Source organism: Crocuta crocuta, unplaced genomic scaffold (assembly GCF_008692635.1).
Source record: "Crocuta crocuta isolate KB4526 unplaced genomic scaffold, BGI_CrCroc_1.0 scaffold132, whole genome shotgun sequence".
NCBI classification, from domain to species: domain Eukaryota; kingdom Metazoa; phylum Chordata; class Mammalia; order Carnivora; family Hyaenidae; genus Crocuta; species Crocuta crocuta.
This window is the reverse complement of record NW_027528611.1, coordinates 4,787,612-4,797,173: the sequence shown is the minus strand read 5'-3', so window position 1 is coordinate 4,797,173 and position 9,562 is coordinate 4,787,612. Positions and strand designations below refer to the sequence as shown.

The window sequence follows — 9,562 nt, the reverse complement described above, 5'->3', positions numbered from 1 at the left end:
GGTAGAAGTCGGGCGCGATGCGGGAGTTGGTAGGAGGCGCCCCCTCCGCGAAGCCTCCACCCTCGCGCGCTCGACTTTCTTCAGGGCCGGAGGAGAGGCCGAGACTTCCTCTGCAGGTGGTCCCGAGGCGGGGCAGGTGGGTGGCTGGGGCCTGAGATGGGGACGGCATCCGGGCCTGGATGTGACTGGCCCGGGGGTGGGGCGGAGCTGTGGGGGAAGGCAGGGTCAGCTTGGAGCGCGAAATCCTCTTGTTAGGGACCAGTCGCACCTTTGGAGGGTCGCACCTTTTCCTTCTAGCTCTCTCCTACCCTGCCCCCCTTAAGTAGGAGTCACTTCTCGGCCCTTCCCTACCAGGAGTTCTAGGTCCTGACCCCTTCTCTCCGCCTCCCCCTGTCAATTTCCTGCGCGGCTCGTCTGGCGCCCCTGGGTCCCCGGTCCCTGGATCTCCCGAGCTCTTTACAAACATTAATTAATTCTGGCGGTCACCCCCCAGGGTCTGGATAAGCAGGGAGTCTATTCAAGTCCCTGGAGAGGCCTAGGCCTGAAGCAGGCGTAGGGCAGGAAAGGAATTAGGCAGAGCGAATAGGTTTATCTTCAAAGGAGCAGTTGGGTGAGTCGCGGGGGTGGGGGGTGGGGGTGGAGGAGTGAGTGGGTAGAGAAGTTTCTCCACCTCTCCAGCCAGGCTCCAGAGCAGGGCGGGCTGCCTTTGTCCTGCGTTCAGTCTGGGGACTTGTGTTAAGGGCACATCCTCCCCTTCCCCATCCCCCCAGCTGCCTATAGGATAAACCCACCCTCCTCTGCTCCCCCTACTCATCAGGACACCAGCCAGCCACAAAGTGCCTCCTGTCTGGGGGTTTTAGAGGACAGCCCTGGAACCCTCAACCCAGGTGTGACTCTGGGCTTGGCCTGGAAGGTGAAAGTCACCTGGCTCTCTTGGAGTCTCCCAGGGTATTTGGGAGTTTGGTTTTCATCCTGTAGGAAGGGGAATCCAGCAGGACTGGGGCTTGGAGGGCCGTCTCTGCCAGCCGGGGATTCCGCTTGGGAATTCCAGCCTACCTGCTCTCCTTACCCTTCCTGGTGCCTCTCTCATTCCCCTCCCCATTCAGCCACATGGCCTCGCCCTCACTAGATTTGACTTCTCTTGCTCATTTCCCCAGAGGATGGGGGTGGAACCACATCTGGGCCGGCAGCTGTGCAGCCCGCCCCCACCCCCTCCCCACTGAGAGCGCAGACCGGGGGCCCCTGGCTGCTGCTCTGGCCAGGCCTGCTACTTGACACTGGCCTGCACATGGTGCACACTCGGTAAACACCTCCCGTAACACTGAGGGAAGGAGGAGAGAATGTGGGGGCTGTGGGGGAAATGGGGGCAGATGGTGGAAGCCCCCCACCTTGTGTCTGAACAGCACTGGGAGCTCTTGGGAAATGATCATCTTCTCTGTTGCTTAGTGCCTGGGTCAGGGCTGAGCACAAAGTGGGTGGGTTCTTTTTTTTTTTTTTAATAAATGTTTATTTATTTATTCTGAGATAGAGACAGAGCCCATGCATGCGCTGCGCTCATGAAAGAGCAGGGGGAGGAGCAGAGAGAGAGGGAGAGAGTCCCAAGCAGGCTCCAGGCTGCCTGCACAGAGCCTGACGCAGGGCTTCGATCCCACAAACTGTGAGATCCTGACCTGAGCTGAAATCAGGAGTCATATGCTTCACTGACCGGGCCACCCAGGTGCCCCCAAAGTGAGTGGTTTTTAAGTATCTCTGAGATCTGTCAGAATCAGGGGAAGGATCTTCTTGCTCTCCATACAGCCCTCATCCCCTCAAAAGAGATTCTGTCACCTCCCAACATAGCTCCCTCCCGCCTTGGCCCTTCCCTTCCTCCAGCCCACTTTGACCCTGGGGCAGGACCTGGTGACCTCCAATAGCACTTCTCCTGCAGGGTGCCTGCTCCCTGTGCAAACACCTCCAACAGCCCCCGACTCTCCATCAATGGATGCCCCCCCTCCCAGGTTGGCTTCTGGCACCCTCACTTAATTTTCTATTTCCTCTCCCACCTCCCCTTTCACACCCTCTGAAGCTCTAGGTGCGCGATACTGCTCTGATCCCTGGAAACTACGCCACGTTCTAGGGATCTTTACCTTTGCTCCTGAGTTGCCCCCGCCCTTCAGCCAGTCTCCACCTGGGTAAATCTGACCCACCCTCTAAGACCTAGTGCAAAGTGACTCTACTGAGAGATCCAGTTCCTCCTCCCCCAACCTGGCAGAATTAACCCTTCCTCCTCTGTGCTTTGCACTGCTTGGCACAAACTCCTCTCTGGGATTGTGTCGTTTCACGATTAGTTGGAGATTTCTCTGGAGGGCCATCTAACGCTGGGCAATTTGCCAGGATTAACTCATTAATCACACCATTCATCCGCTCAGGGTGTCCACAGGCACCGTGCTGGGCACGGGGGCCTCGGGTGTGTCTCACCTTCTTGGAACTCAGAGTCAATGAGAGAATGATTTCTAAGCACTGCGAAGTCCTCCCTACTCGGAGTGTAGTCCTCGGTCCAGCAGCATCATCTAGAAGCTAGGTGGAAGTACGGAGTCTCTGACCTCTGCCTGCCCCTCAGACTCCACCTGCTGATCCCCACGGGATTTGGTGCCTTAAAGTGTGAGCTGCACTGCTTTAAGCCCTTCTCCGTGCCGCACCCTTACCAGAATNACTCCACCTGCTGATCCCCACGGGATTTGGTGCCTTAAAGTGTGAGCTGCACTGCTTTAAGCCCTTCTCTCCGTGCCGCACCCTTACCAGAACCTTTCTGGCTCCATCCTCAACTCTGGTGCCCTTGGGCCTTCACCCTGCACCCTGCCTGCTGGTGCCCATGTCTGTGATTTGACGAGTTCCAGGCTAGTCCAATGCTTGATACCCAAGAGGTGCCCAGTAAGGGCTGGATGGAATGGATTTGTTGAAGAGAGGGGCCCCCTTGGTGGGCAGAGGGCCGGTCAGCTGGGAGGTGGGAAGGGGGGCCATTGGTGGAGGAGGGAGTCTGGGGCAGCCTTCAGATTCTGGCCAGGCTCTACAGGGCCAAGTGGGGAAGGCTAATTAGAGCTGCCTGAATAATTAGAGCTCCTGGTGAAGATTGTACATTAACTCTGGGGTGAGAGGATGGGAGGGGTCTGAGCAGCAGATCCTGGAGCAGGTCAGGACCTTGGCAGGGAAGGGAGAGCAGGCCCATGCCTGTTCTTGCAGGAGAGTGTGGCCAGGACCACTGCCTTGCGCCTCCCGCTGGTGGAAGGCAGCAGAGGCCAGGGCTGGAGCGGCTGATCAGAGCCAGGGGACTGTAGAGGATTTAATGTGGCTCCTGGCCAGCAGCTGTGGGGAACTGGCCCTGAGTTGTGCAGGGCCGCCCCTCAGTCTGACACCCAGTTCCTTGAAGATCTCTCTGAGTCGCCAGAGGGGTGGGCCCTAGCCCCCAAGGAGTAAGTTGGGAGTGCAGGTGAACTGGATCTTGAAACTGAGCTCCCAACGTTTGTCAAAGTGCCTTCCTTGGAGCACCGTTTGGGGGCTCTCAGGGCCTCTGAACCTGTATTGTCCAGGGCTGGGGGATCACAAGGAATAGGGTCAGAAGGGGCCCCTTGTGGGGTTCCCCGTCTATCCTCCAGCCTGATTCACTTCCCCAGGAGGGTGGACATTGGAGGTCAGCACCCAGAAAACATGGAGGTAAATATGGAGGAAGGCCCGGGTCCCCAGGGTCAGGACACTTGCATCAGTAGCCCCAGGGGCATGGTTCTCCTGCTTTGTCACTTACTCGCTGGGCGATTTTGGCAAGGCTTTCTCTTCTCAGAGTGTGTTTCCTTCAGCCTGAATGTCTTCTAAGGCGCTCTGCACCTGAGAATCCCCCTGGGATCTTAAAAAAAAAAAAAATCAGCTTCCGAGTCCCATGTCAGACCAACTGTATCAGTATTTCTAGGGCTGGGATCTGAGGGTTGGGTTTTTAAAAAACTCCCTAGCAATTTTACCTGGGGTGGGGATCCCGCATCTAAGGGCCCTCCTAGGCTGATGGGCTGTGGGGAAGCCTGCCTGGCCCAGAGGACCCATCTCTTAGCCTTTATCAGACTTCTTTAAGTCGTTTAACAAACCTTTATTGAGTACCCACTATATGCCAGGCACTGTTCTAGTCACTGGGGAATCAGCAGTACCCACGGTAGGGTTCCAGCCTGTTCCAGTCTATACACTGGGTGAGATGGTCTGTAAGGGCCCTTTGAGCCTTAAGTCTCTGAGACACATGTAATTCCAGGCGGGAGGGCACTGCCCCTCCAGTGCAGACTACATTCCTGGGTAGTAGGATTTCAGACCTGCTTTGGCTTTCATTTGATTGTGATTTCATTGGAGAAGCCGGACCTCCCTGTGTCCTGTGCCCCAGGGGAAGGCCGGGGCCTCAGCTCGGTCAATTCATGTAACTCGTTTTTTGAAAATACGTATTTGTGTGTGTGTGTGTTAAAAAATAATGCGTGCTCCACAGAGAAAACTGGACAAATGCAAAAAATGATCTATGATACCACTGTGACTTACATGAACACCCTGCATTATGAACCTTCTAGCCCTTTATCTACACAAAGAAACATTTACAAACTGATGTCACTGCACGTATGGNNTCCTACGGGGGGTGGGGGGGAGGAGTGGGATTGTTGAACTGTTAAGCTGTGCCCACACACCATTGTTATAGCTGCCTAGCGTCCCATGGTAAGCTGTATCCTCGGTTATTCAAGCAGCTCTAGTATTGGGCATTCGGGTTGTTTCTGAATTTTTGCCCTTATGAACAGTCTGCACTGAACCCCGTAGTCCGTACATGCCCGAACACTGGCCCGGTTTTCCTCTCAGGCTAAATTCCCGGGAGTGGGATTCTGAGATCAAATGGAAGGCGCATCTTGCCTCACAGGCCCTGTCTAAACTCTGCCTGTTTCTCGGTGGTAGAGGTACTGGAGGGGTGACCCTGTGCCCCAGGGGGTCTAGCCCCGCTCCTGTCCTATGTTTGGGAGTGTTGTACTACGGGGTGTGGGGAGAAAGACCAGCCTCTGCCCTCAAAGTTGGGCGTGGTGACCGTGATGGAGAGGGGGGAGATGGAGAGAATGGCCGTGTGGGGGTCGCCTGAAGACAGAATCCACCCCAGGGTTCCACAGGGGTGGACTGCGGGGGGGCGGGGGACACGCCAGGGACCCAGGCTGCATCCAACTCTCCGGCCTTCAAGAATCCTGCTGCAGCCACTTGCTCACACTCTGCCCTGCCCTACATTCCTGACCCCGTGTCCCCTCCCCTCCCCTCCCCTCCCCACTTGGCCCACTGGGGCTGTGGGGCGGGTGGGGCAGTGGCTGGGGCAGTGGCTGGGGTTGGGGGTGGGGTGCTCTGCTGGATTTTAGGGTGGGGCCACATCAGCTTTCTGCTCTCAGCTCAGGGGGAGGTTTCTGGGTTTCTGCTGCCCCTGAGCCCGCTGTGGAGTCCCCGCCGTCTACCCCGGGCCTGTTGTCCATGCTAACACCCCATGTGGGGCTGGGGGGCTCCTCCCTGGAAGCGGGGGCTGTGAGAGAGGAGGGAAGGAGGCCTGGGAGAGGGAAGGAGGGCAGGGCCCAGACCTCCAGTAAGTTCACCTCAGGCCTCTGAGCGGGAGCTCTGAGGCCCCCTGAAAGTGTCATGCTGGTCATGCTGGCACTGGTACCCAGCATTTGTCCCTGAAGTCACAGTTCCCTGCACAAAGGCCCCTGGCTAAGCGAGGCTAAAGGACTGGCCCCAGGTCACAGAGCAGGGGTCCATGGAGCGGAGGCTGCAGGGCCTTTCACACCGGAGACTGTGGGCACAAAGGTGAGGCCTGGCCTTGACAACACAGTGAGCCCAGGGTGGGGGCTGGGGCTGGGTGGGGACACATTCGGAGGGGCTTCCACTTGGGGAGACAGGCAGGAGGGACTCCTCAGGGGACAGAGCTGGTGGGGGGGCGGGGAGCACAGTGAGCACAGTGGCATGTAAATGTAGGTATTTTTTTGGCGGGCAGGTGGGCCGAGCCAGAAGAGGCAGTAAACAGAAACCTCAGCCCTGGGGGCAGCTGCGGGTGGGTGCCGGGGCAGACACCGGTGTGTATTTGCTTGGCAAATCCCTCCCATCACTCAGCCAGCCAGCCATCACCTGCTTCCTCCAGCCTTCAGGAGAGCTGTCCTCTCCAGGCTCGGAGTCTAGAAACAGGTGACAGGGCTGATCTGGCTCATGGAAGGCAGAATTAAGGGGTCTCTGAGATGCTGGGGCCGCTGGCACTGGGTAGACTTTACAGAGCTTTTTCAGTGGGTGGCCCTGGCCTTCGCTTGTGCTTCACTTATGTCACTTTGGCCCCTCACCACCAGCCAGAGGCATACCAATAATTCAAAAAAAGTAAAAAGAACCATGGAGAACACCTTCATGGCCACTACTTAGACAATAATTGCCTGCATTTTGCCGTATATGCTGCATCTATTTTTTGCTGAAGTATTTTATGGTAAATTACATAATTGCCATGTTTTTGCCTCTAAATACTTCATTACACATCACTAAGAAATAAGGGTACGTTCCCGTGTAATCACAGTGCAGCTACCACACCCTTGAATAATTTCCTAATAGCATCCGATGCCCAGTCTGCAGTCAGATGTGCCCCATTGTCTTCCGTCTGTCTTTGACCACTGGTTTCTTTAATTCAGGGTCCAGTCAAGGTCCACACGCTTCATCTGATTCTTATGCGCCCACCTCTTTCTTTCCCACGGTGACACAGAGTTCCTGACAAGACAGGGTGGGGTACGCTACAGACTGTCTCGCTTTCTGGATTTGTCAGGGCTGTTTTTGCTGCTCCGTTTCCCAGAGAGCTCTGCGGCAGGCTGGAGCTGGCCTGCTGGATCCCAAGGCCTCAGCAGCTATGTCAAGCAGGACAGGCCACGGCCAGTTCGGGTTTTGCGGAGCAGGAGAAACACCTGGGCCGGCAAGGCCAGTGGGTGAGGTGAAGGCCGGCCCGCCGGGCAGCCCCTGTCTGTACCTTTTCTGTCTCTTCTCAGCTTTCCCTCTTGTCTCTCCAGCTCTCCATCCCTCTTCTTAGCCTAATGGATACATCTCCCTGTGTACCCAGCAGCAATGATGGGACCCTGGGACTCGCCAGAGCCCACCAATCCTGAAAGCCAAAAACCCGAGGCCTGTGGGCAGAGGCAGCGCCCTGAAGGCTTGCACATTGGTCCGGGATCTTCCTTCCTTTCTTAAGTGTTTGTTTATTTTTTTTGGGGGGGAGGGGCCAAAAGAGGTGGGAGAGAGGCCCCAAAGTGGGCTCCGTGATGACAGCAGAGAGCCCAATGTGGGGCTTGAACTCACACACTGTAAGATCATGACCTGAGCCGGAGTTGGGTACAACTGAATGAGCCACCCAAGTGCCCTGACCTTTATTTCTATTGGACCAAATTTAGTCATTTTTACCACCTCCGTTATCTCTGGAGAGATTCTTGGGGTTCTCTGAGTGTGTGGCTTACTGTCCTTTTTAGACTTAAGCTCTCTGAGGAGGAACCCTACCTAGCCTGCCCTTTGGTTCAGAGAGTCTATCGCTTTGCCTTCATCAGACTTCATTAAGTCATTCAACAAACATTTATTGATTCATGCTTATTTTAAGTTCCGTGTACTGGCCTCTCTGGTGATACATGGTGGATCCTTGGTAAAGAAAGATATGTAGAGGTTAAGTAAATGGATGGTTTTTGTAGGGATGCGGAAATGAGTTTTTTTTTTCCTCTGATGAGCCAGAGGCCCGAGCCAGAGATCCATCCCAGCCAGCGAACCTGGCTTCCTCTCCCAACATTCCTCCCCACCCCCACCTTGTGGGTGGATGTGACTTTGGGTATTTGGAGAAAGGGACTCCAAGGCCGTCCTCCACCACCAGCCAATCCCAGTATTCTAACAGTGCCTGCATTGGGAGTGGCCTTCCATGGATCTGGCCTAGATTTGTGGGGCGGTGGCCAGTGTCCTGGTCTGGGAGTCTGGGATCTGGGGGTCTGGAACGGTCCATTCCTTTAACTTCTTGTGTGCCCTGAGCTGATCAGTTTCCTCTCCATGCCTCAGTTTCCAAGCTAGATTGGGAGGGGCTGGCTGGAGTCCCTCAGGCATTTCCAGTCTAGATTCCGCCTCCTGTGGCTGCTCTGACCGTGGCTGTGTTGGTAGGTGCAGGTTTTGATTCAGGCTCTTCTGATAGTCACCTGCCCCACTTCTAGGTCCTTTCTTCCTCCTTCTTATCTAATCTTTCCAGACAGCACTGACCCGCCCCACTGCCTTTGCTATGACTCCCACTTGGATCTCAAAGTCCAGCCGGGGCAGAATGGGGCCACTCTGGTCCCTAGATGCATTTGCCTTCCTCTCTTCCCTTAGACCAAGGTCTGGGGGTGCAGACCCCATGGGCATTCAGGGACAGCAACCTCCTCCACAACTCTGTAGAGCAGAATTTCAACCATCTCTTCTTCAGAGGGTCCAGGGCAGCCCTGCCTACAGGCCTCCTGCTAGACTCACTTACCCTCATCCCTCTGCCCATTTGGGCAATGAATGCCCTGTTGCCTGCATGGTGCAGGCTCACACTGGCTTTGTGCCTCCCAGTGGATGGAAGGCTCACAGCAGGGACTGTCCTCGGGGCTGTTGAGTGTCCTCTGGGCTGGCCCTGAGGTGGGGAGAAGCAGGGGTCTAGGACAGGACTCCTGTCCTCAGGTCGCTCAGCATGGTAGGTATGAGCTTCCTGATGGTAGGGACCTCACCCAGCACCTAATGGCATCTCTGTAAGGTTTAGTTGAACTGATGGAGACCTAGGTTGTACATGTGCCATCAACTGACCAGCTGTGTGGGTGGGGGTGGGGGTGGTTAATTTTACTCCTTGACTCTCACACTGGATTGTGGTAAGAATAGAGTTAGGTATTGGATATAAAATATACCACAAATTAAAACGTGTTCGGCACATTGGAAAGCTAGTTTTTCTAATGTGGTCGTGGCTGGGGTGTCACCTGCTTTTAGATGAGGGGTGATGTCGGTAGTGGGAATGGGCAGGGAACTCCGCAGGAGTCCAGGCACAGCCCTGAGATGGCAGGGCTTGGCAGGACTCAGACAGGGATTCCGGTGTGCAGACGCCTGGAGGTGGGACGATGAGATCAGCGGGCTGGCTGGAGGGCGGGAGTCAACCCTTCCCGGGATCTCAGGCCGGATTTCAGGCCGAGGGATGAGGAGGCGCTCGGGAGAGGTCAGGGGTGGGGTGAAGCGACGCCACCGCCACTTGCCCCTGGAGAGCTCGGCTCTCGTTACAGCGCCAGGTGCGCGCCCGAAGCCGCGCGTCTGTGACCGGCGTCCGGCTAGTTTAACCCACACAGGTGCCCCCCGCCCCCGACCCCGTGAAGGAGAGTACGGGGTACGGTGCCACCGGCTGCGGAGGGGTCCCGGGCCGCCGCGGGGGCAGCCGGGCAGCGCGAGGGAGGAAAGCGCGGACGCAGCGCACGTCACCCTCCCGCCCCCACGGGCGCCTGCAGTCGGAGGCAGGTCTGGGCGAGGCGGCGCCGCGGGGCCCCGGCCACAC

The 9,562-nt window shown here is 56.5% G+C and overlaps 1 protein-coding gene across 1 annotated transcript in view; it reads left to right on the top strand.

Annotated features, from left to right (window-relative positions):
• The window catches only part of ITPR3 (inositol 1,4,5-trisphosphate receptor type 3), a 69,050-nt gene that overhangs the window by 1,051 nt on the left and 58,437 nt on the right, over positions 1–9,562 (top strand). The gene's annotated exons all lie outside the window — the stretch shown is intronic.